At 40.6% G+C, this 10,050-nt stretch overlaps 1 protein-coding gene across 1 annotated transcript in view; it reads right to left on the reverse strand.

Moving 5' to 3' along the window:
• BTG4 (BTG anti-proliferation factor 4) overlaps positions 1–10,050 on the reverse strand; it is a 46,171-nt gene that overhangs the window by 10,909 nt on the left and 25,212 nt on the right. The gene's annotated exons all lie outside the window — the stretch shown is intronic.

Raw genomic sequence — 10,050 nt, forward strand, 5'->3', positions numbered from 1 at the left:
ACCCAGGTGCCCCAAACCATAGGAGACTCTTAACTCTAGGAAACAAACTGAGAGTTCCTGGTGGGGAGGTGGGTGGGGGCTGGGGTAACTGGGGGTTGGGCATTAAAGAGGGCACATGATGGAATGAGCACTGGGTATTGTTTGCAACTGATGAATCACTGAACTCTACCTCTGAAACTAGTAATACACTATATGTTAACTAAATTGAATTTAAATAAAAAATGTAAAAACATAAATAAAATCTAATAAAAAGACAAATTTTACCTTCTTATCTGTAACAGAGAATCAAATGGTAGAAAACACAAAAATGACTGAAATGACCTTGCACAAGTTAACAGTTTCCCGAATTGCATTTCTTCCTTTTAGCATGAGGGACTTCAACTCTTATCACTAAGGCACCTTCAAGCCCCAAGTCTCATCAATAATGGTAAACCTTGAAAATCTGCTTCTACGTTTGTCTTCCTGATCTTAGCTAAACTTCAGTATAAAATTGAAAATATTTATGCATTTAATAATTTAAAAATAGGCTAAATAATTTTAAAATATCATTTACATTAAGCATTACATTCACTAGATTTTCTTACATATATTAAAGATTATTATTTTATTTTTTTAAAAGATGATCCTCTCAAGCAGGATCCAACATATGTAGTGTGTCTTGGGGTAATGTATTTCATAAAGCTCCCAGAGTTAAACTTCACAGGGCAGCTTTTTGCTCAATTGTCTTTTTTTTTTTTTTTTTAATAATTCTTCCCACTATAACATCTGATGCTCAGTAAATATTTATTGAATGAATAAATTCAGTGATGAGTACTATTTCTTTTGTTTCTTCATTTTTTCCCTTTAGTTTCAGAGGTAGAATTCAGGGATTCATCAGTGGCATATAACACCCAGTGCTTGTTACACCATGTGCCCTCCTTAACACCCTTCACAAAGTTACCCCATCCCCCCACCCACTTCCCCTCCTGCAATTCTCAGTTTGTTTCCTATGATTAAGACTCTTTTATGATTTGTCTCCCTCTCTGATTTTGTACCGTTTTATTTTTCCCTCCCTTCCCCTATGTTCATCTGTTTTGTTTCTTAAATTCCACATATGAGTGAGATCATATGATATTTGTCTTTCTCTGACTGACTTATTTCACTTAACAGAATAGCCTCTAGTTCCCTCCACATTGTGGCAAATGGTAAGATTTCATTTTTGATGGCTAAGTAATATTCCATTGTGTGTGTATATATATATATATATACATATACACACATATATATATACACACCCCACATCTTCTTTATCCATTCATCTGCTGATGGACATCTGGGCTCTTTCCATATTTTGGCTATCATGGACATTACTGCTATAAACATTGGGGTGTAGGTGCCCCTTTGAATCACTATGTTTGTATCCTACGGATAAATACCTAGTAGTGCAATTGCTGGGTCATAGAGTAGCTCTATTTTTAACTTCTTGAGGAGCCTCCATACTGTTTTCCAGAGTGGCTGCACCAGCTTGCATTCCCACCAGCAGTGCAAGAGGGTTCCCCTCTTATACATTTACTGGGTTTTTGATGTGATAGCCAATCTTATCAGATCTATTTGATTTCCTTAGCATCCCTTCCTTAAGTTGCAAATTATATCCATTTGCAAATGCACATCATTGCTAATGAGGAAAAAATACAGATGTTTTAGCAAAAATCCCACTTCTGACAAAGTATATATTTTTAATAACTGCAAGTAAGCACCGTTTTATAAAGTGATGAACTATTCTACAATGAACTCTTCAGTCCCATTATGTTCAAACCACATACTAAGGAAGTTACATTAATGTTGAAACAAAATTGCATATACTAAAATGTTACCTGATAAAATTCTACAGTTATGCTATGTTTATTTGAACCCAAGAGAAATTAAGTTTAGAGCTGCCTAATCTATTAAGTGAAACATTTACTGATAAACTAAATGAATCAAACTATTATGATGCTTCTTTTTCATAAAGTGACCATGCAAGTGTATTCATCACAAGCCTTTTTCCTACTTTATTTGTATTTCCTATGGGCATTATTGAGCAATCATAATGTAAGTGGTATCGTGCCAGGAGGACCAGATATAGATACAGATATGTCAGTGAAGTCATATATATATATGAAATGCATCAAGTTGGAAACCAAGATAGCCCACTGCAAACAATTCAGGATATAAGACAATGTATATACAGTGCTCTGTACTAATATATGTATGTTATATACACCAGCATTCTCTACTATTACAAAATACTGATTTCAAAAATGCAATTAGAACACTGGAGAATAACATTCTCTTAGTAATGGGAGGTACTAGTTATATAGTGAATAATTAAGTGCAGAAGGAGTTAGAGAAGAAAAAGATCAAGATGAGGCTCCAGGCTCCAAGGAAGATTTTACCCTGGAAGTAGGAATGGAGTTTGAGATTTAAACAAGCTACAGATGAGCTAAGAGGGGAAAGACAATATGAACTTGACAAGATGTTTGAACTTGATGAAATCCTTGAGATATGCTCTATGGATATAGAGGAAATAAAGATAACAAATCAGAACTATGTGATTCTTTTCAGAGTTACATAATTTTTTTAAAATTAAAGAATATAAACCGCACCTAGAAAAAAGGCTTAAGTGCCAAATGGGGAGAACAGAAATAAAAACAAGAATAGGTAGACCTCCTCCGGTGGTGCTAAAAGAATGGCATAAAGTATTTTCATGCTTATGAATGTATTAACAAGATAATCAGTCAATTTCCTGCTTTTAGCTTCATAAAGTTACAGAACACATTCTAGAGCTCTTAAGAACAGACTTTCTTCAACTGTGTACTCGGACCACCTGAAATTACCTCTAAAAACCTGAAAAATCTACATGAGGCTTTTTGGAGAGGGGACAGGGGCTAACCAGTGGTGAAGCAGCCAGGAAAGTTGATCTGTTTCCTAACAGTCTAGAGAAGTTTGTGGACTCTTAACTGACTCAATGAATAAAGCCCTGAGACAAACATTCTGGAAGAGCCATTGTAGTCATCTGCTGCCCACTGACCAAACCTTATGATGTGGTGGTGCCCAGACAGCTGTTTCCCTTGAATTCACATGTGTATACAACCCCGTTTACAACAGCTTGGCTTCTGTGGGAGTCCTCTCTCTTGTACTTCTTGTGAGCTCAAGACCTACTTCTTCCTGCCAGCCCTTAGAGAGGACACAGATACACTCTAAGCTGGTCCCAAGGCTTCTGCTTTCCTCGCTCTTTTTTCTATTCAGGAAAAAACCCCTGCTGCTAGTTCCCTGCTCTGGCCCAGGTGGACCGCAGCAGATGTTGGATGTTCATTCATCCTCAGACTTCAACTGTTGCCGCTTTAGGAAATGACTAAATCTCCCCTTTCAATAGTCGCAGCCCCCAATATCTAACTCTACCAATGTCCTTTCATCGCCTAAATTAAGCAAGCCTGAACACAAATGCATCGTAATTAGCCTCTGACTAGATTTGCCTCCCAGTATTTTGGTTTGTCATTGGAACATGGAGGTTCATCTTGTTCTCTCTCTTGGCTTCAACCAGTCACCAGGTCCTATGCCATTTCCTTCCCAAAGTCTCTCCTGTTCATACCATATTTTCTACATCACTTCATACCTAGGTCATTAAAATAATTGCCTAAATGGATACTGAGTCTCCCCAGTCTCTCCCTCTTCTAATCCATGCCACTTTATTAATCTCCACAAAACATATCATATAAGTCATGGGCCCCCAAAGTCAGGTGAATGAGATTAAAACCCCGTGGCCTGACACCTATGGTCCTCCATGATCTATTTCCTACGTATCTACCTCTCTAATCTTATTTCCTCAAGCGGGGACACACTGATTGCTCTCCCAACTGACCATGTATGTTATGGCCTCCATGAACTGGCTTGTATTTTTCCTTCACAAGTTGCTCCTTCTACCAAGAACATCCACCTCTGTCTTCTCCCTTAATCTATGTCCTACTTTTCCTTCTAGACCCAGCTTGACCTCACATTTTCCATATAGCCTTCTCTGGGTCCCCCACCTTCGGTGATTTGCCTTTTTTTTTTCCCAAATACTGGCAATAATGAAGCTTACATAAATTGTGCAGCCACTATAAAAAACAGTATGAAGATTCCTCCAAAACATAAAAATAAAAATACCATATGATCCAATAATTCCAATTCTGGGTATTTATCCAAAGAGAACAAAAATACTAATTTGAAGAGATAGCTGTACCCCTATAGTTACTGCAGCCTTATTTATAATAGCTAAGATATGGAAATAACCCATGTGTTCATCAATAGATGACTAACTAAAAAAAGATGTGGTGTATATATAGATATATAATGGAATATTACTCAACCATAAAAAAGGAAATCTTGCCATTTGTGACAATATGCATGGACCTAGAGGGTATTATGCTAAGTGAATTAAGTCTGACACAGAAAGACAAATACCATATGATTTCAGTTACATATGGAATCTAAAAAGTGAAACAAAAAACAGAAAGAGATTCATAAATACAGAGAACAAACTGGTGGTTGCCAGAGGGCAGAGGGGTGGGGAAATAGGCAAAATAGGTAAAGGGGATTAAGAGGTACAAACTTCCAGTTATAAAATAAGTCACAGGGATGAAAAATACAACATAGGGAATATAGTCAATAATATTGTAATAACTTTGTATGGTGATACATGGTAGCTACACTTACAGTATTTCATAATGTATATAATTGTCGAATCACTATGTTGTATACTTGAAACTAATATTATATGTCAACTATCTTTTTTTAAAGATTTTTTTAAATTAATTAATTTATTTATTTGAGAGAGCGAGAGAGCTTGCAGGGGGGAGGAGCAGATTCCCTGCTGAGTAGGGAAACACATGGGGCTCAATCCCAGGACACTGAAATCATGACCTGAGCCAAAGGCAGACGCTTAGCTGACTGAGCCACCCAGGCGTCCTGTATAGGTCAACCGTCTTTAATTAAAAATTTAAAAAGTAAAAATTAAAAACTAATTTTAAAATAATAAGCTTACATTAGTACTCAGAAGTCTTGAAATATCTATTAATCTAACAATCTTGGTATTTAATATATATAATATAAACGTATAAATAATATATATTCTATATTAATATTGATACAATTACTAAACTATAGCTATCTTAATTATCTGTGTATACAAATTGTCTCCCTCTCCAACTAGACTGTAAATCCCTAGACTGTGTTCTCTCAAGATGGTAAATATGTAACATGTTTGCTCCTACTGCTGAAGCCTTAAGAGCTCAAGCAACTTTAGTTATAAAGCCTATTTTTTAGATTGTTTCTGATTTACTGAAAGATAATTTAACATTTTTACTTTGAAAGCAACAGTATCAATTAATCAATAAATATAAGAAGCTAATGAAGAATCTGGTACACTCTTATTAAGGAGAGCACAGGGCGCCTGGGTGGCTCAGTTGGTTAAGCGACTGCCTTCGGCTCAGGTCATGATCCTGGAGTCCCTGGATCGAGTCCCGCATCGGGCTCCCTGCTCGGCGGGGAGTCTGCTTCTCCCTCTGGCCCTCCCCCCTTCTCATGTGCTCTCTCTCATTCTCTCTCTCTCAAATAAATAAATAAAATCTTTTAAAAAAAAAAAAAAAGGAGAGCACAATGAAATGGAATCAGAAGAGTGAAATTATAAAAATTCCTGGCAGTTCATTTTAGCTAGAAAGAAAATCTTCTCTCATAATTGAACAGATTCATTGATTTTTAGCTCTTAAAAAGGCATTAAGTTTATTTCAATCTAGTCTTGCATCAGCATATAAACTAGTTCCTAAATATAGTATCATGAACATTAATAAGGTAGTCTGACATTTATTGATCTATATAAAAATTAAAATATGGTTTTCTATTTCCTAAGAGAAAATATGTATGTAGAAAATAGGTTTAAAAAGAAGCTGCTAAACTCCAATAATTTCTAATCAGTCTGATTCTTCACTTCTTCCTCTCGAACAACATCCTCCAAAAGCTATGGAAGATAGAAAATGTTCAGATGGTGTGTCTGTGTGTGTTAAAAGAAGAGAGTAAGTTTGTCTCCATCTTTTGTAATTCCCAATCCCCATTGCTCTAGTCTTTTATTGAGGAGTGGTAAATTTAACTAATACAAATTCTCCAAAGCTAAAGCAGAAGATATATGTGTTCTGTACTCTTCTGGGTTTGTTCCTAATCACCAACCTCATCTTCTCTCCTTAGCACTCCTTCCCCATCACCCGAATCACCAAAAGCCCAGAAATTCAATAAAACAGTAAACAATCTCTCTGAAAGGTACCTTCCTGGTTTTCTCTAAAACAAATGCAATCTTCTGTTTGGTCATTTAAAACACCACAAGCATTCTTACTTAGATTAAATCATGGGTCTCCCTGGTCTCCAGGCATGCCTAGACATGAACCATAAAGGGAATGAGTTCCTTGGAGTTTCTCTAGTAACTACAGGCCGAATCAACAGCAACCCTAAGAACAAGCATTCTTTAAAAAAAAAAAAAAACAACAACACTCACACATACACAATCACACACACACAGGACAAGGCCACACAAATTTTTTTTCTTGTTATTTTACTTTTTTTAGTTGCACTACCCGCAGAATAGACTGTATTTTAAAAAATCGATTTCTGGAGGCAATGCATCTTGATGGCTTTTACATATGTTTTCTTTATTTTTTAAATTACCTTTGAAGAAAAGCTCTAAAAATATAAAATTCAAGGCATCTACTGCAACCACTACCTTGGAGGGCAGCGATCCAGCTCGGGTAAGAAATGTAAAATGCAACTAATAATCATAAAATGTCAATCAGGAAGAGGTATTTAATATTGTATTGGGTAGAGTGACTAACAATTTGAAAAAAACAGAATTGTTTTTATAATTATGTCCTAACCAAAACTTGTAAGTCTGCATATTGCTAATGGAATGGAAGCTATTTCACTCCTGCATTTATGTATGTATGTCTATTTAGCTATAAAATACAAATTTGTTTGTACAGTTACCTCTAGAGAACTCGCAGCTCACCTAGCTCTGATTCCGGCATATTGCCTGCTACTGCTTGGGGTACAGTACGTGTTAAAGAAGTATGAGGTGTTCTACAACATTGTGCTTCTCCCAAAGATAAGATGAAGACAAAAAAAATAGTTATAAATGACACATCTTTTGCAATTTGACTTTACAAGTTAATCTTGAGAATTAATGTTTTCTGTACTGTACATTTTATACTTTGATTTCTTACTCTTCACTTTGGTGTTCTCAGGACACATGATGCATGTGGCAAAAGAATGTGCTGTCTTTCATAGCGAAAGACAATGCTGTAACTCAAACTCATCCTTGGGAAGTTCTTCTGGTGGTTTAATAGTGTGAGCTTGGAATTTGTTTTGAATGATCTAGATGACTGGCCCCTAATTCACGCTACTAGTGGCATGTAGGAAACCATTTCCTGGGTTTAGGGAATCAATCTCTAGCTGGGAAGTTTTCTTCTGGGGAAAATAATCTAGAACTAAGCTTTTGGGGTCAACAATGAGTGCTCTATACTGGATGCATGAAGACCATACTGAAGGGCTACTTCCAACTGAGTTCCACAAAGTGTAGAATTAGAATATTCTTTATCCTTTCCTGATGCATTCATTGAAGGAAAAGAGGGGAAAGAGTAACTCAAGGAATGAAGTATTAGTAGAGGTCTCCCAGAAATTCTCTAACTGTCCTCTTTTGTTCAATCTAGTCCGAATACACACATAAATACATCTATATCATCAGATGTGGAATTGTGAGAAGAAAATGTAACTGGTCACAAGACGTTGTTTCTCTGGCCTCCCCACCCCTCACCCTGAATATCCCAATTTAGTCTTGCTTCGAGGACCAATTGGAACCTGGCTCTTCCCTGTGCCTTCCCTGACAATTACAGTCCTCATTGATGCCCCACCCCACCCTCTTATATATCTCCCCAGTTTAACAATTTATTATATACTGTATTGAGTGGTAGATAATGTGTGTTCACATTGTGTTACCACCTAGATTATACATATGGAGGGTAGAATGAATGACCTTAGGTGCTGAACATATAGCAGGTATTTAAGTATGTGAGGACCAAGCTTTGATCTAACTCTTGAGCCCACTCACTATTTGATGAAAAGAGCCAACCTTCCACCTCATTGCATGGCCCTCCAAGAGTGTAAGAGAAACCCAAGGGGAAGGCAAGAGTACAGATGGGACTCTCCAAGGCAGTTGTCCCACATGCCAGAGGCCACCGAGGCCTATCTCCCTTTGGAAAATTAGAGCCTACAATTTGGTACCAGGCCAGGCTGTTCTCCCTGACAAAGATGGTAATGAAAACTGGGTGGGCGTGTGGGGCTTCTTGGGGAGGCGGAGGGGAGAAGGAGCTCCTTGGCCCTCCTGCCCTATCAGGAAGAGAAACTTCTCAGGAATCTGTGCCTCGGTCCCCAGGGCCTCTTCCCTGCAGGGACCCGCCTTCGGCCCCAGCTCGCGGCTTCCTCCCCTCCCCCACCCCGCCCCTCCTCCACCCCACCCCACCTCGCGCGTGCCCCGCCCCCTCCACCACCGGGTTCCAAGGGCGGTTGGTCAGCCACGGCCACGGTACTCGGCCACTCGGAGCTGCGGGGCGCACGGGGTTGAGAGAGCTGGCTCTAGGGTTTGGGCTGGGGACTGGAGAGAAGTTTTCTGGGGCGGAGCAGACGGGGGAGTGAGAAGGTGGGAGCAGGACCCGAGGACGCGTAGAGGGGAGGGCCCTGGGAGGCACCGAGACGGGCGCGGGGACGGCGGCGGCTGGGACGAACCCGGGAACACCGGGAGTTGGGGGGCGGGGGGGCGGCCCGAGGGGTGCCCGCTGGCCCTGCCACGCCAGGTGTGCGCGGGGGTCCGGCGGCGGCCAGCGCAGCCCGCGGGCCGGGCGAGGGTGCCGGCTGGGTCCGGGGCGTCGTCCGGGGCCCCGCGCCCAGGTCCCCGCGCCCAGGCACCGTCGGGCACAGCCCGGGGGAGACGCGGCCTGGACCCCGAGGCCCGCCACCGTCCGGGAGCTGCAGCCCGCGGGCGCCCGGTGCTCGGTTTGTAGGCAGTGTAATTAGCTGATTGTACTCTGGTGCTTACAATCACTAACTCCACTGCCATCAAAACAAGGCACAGCATCACCCGCCGCCCCGCGGGCAGGAGGACGCCACCCTCGGCGGCAAACGGCCAACCCCGAGCGCTGGGAGAGAGCTGCGCTTGGAGATTTGATGCGTCAGCCTTTGCTGGGCTCAGCGCTGGCCGCCCCGCGCGCTGTGCACCTGCGAGGACCCTCCAGCAGACTAGCCGGGCGGCTGCGGCTAGACGCAGTTAAACTTAGCTACGCCGAGGCGTAAAAGCAGGATTGGGCAACCCGCCTGCAAGGAGAGCCTGCAAGGAGAGCGACGTGTGCAAAGTTTAATGGCTTTAATTGTGAGCTGTAATGACATTTAGACTTCGGGGAGGGGCCCCCCCCCCCCCCCCGTGTAACGTTTAATTCTGTATACTGTGATTCATTCTGCCTCTCGTTCATTATTTAGTAAGGTATTCACCAACCCACAAACTAGAGTGAGCTACAGTTGAACCGATGAACCAATATGATTTGTCTATCACAACTTGGGACTGCAGTGCATGATGGAAGTAAACCTTTTTTTTCCTGTGAGTCTAGTTACTAGGCAGTGTAGTTAGCTGATTGCTAATAGTACCAATCACTAACCACACGGCCAGGTAAAAAGATTTGGGAATCATCCAAATGAGCTGTCTGTGCACATTGGTGTGTTTGGGGGAAGGTGGGGTTTGGAAATGCTCCAGTATTACCCATTGCCTATTAATAGCTTATCCAAGAGAAAAATCAGTATTTTAGCAGCTAAATATACAATGTAAAATTCATATGTCTTTATAATTTATCAATTTCCTTCAGGCTCTTAACCAAAAAAATTTTAGATATATAATAGGATTTTTTCCTTCACTGATCTATGTCATTGTATAGACTTGTGATTATCAACTTTTGAACTGAGACTGTA

This window comes from Mirounga leonina, unplaced genomic scaffold (genome assembly GCF_011800145.1).
Source record: "Mirounga leonina isolate KUSES-001 unplaced genomic scaffold, KU_Mleo_1.0 Mir_153, whole genome shotgun sequence".
NCBI classification, from domain to species: domain Eukaryota; kingdom Metazoa; phylum Chordata; class Mammalia; order Carnivora; family Phocidae; genus Mirounga; species Mirounga leonina.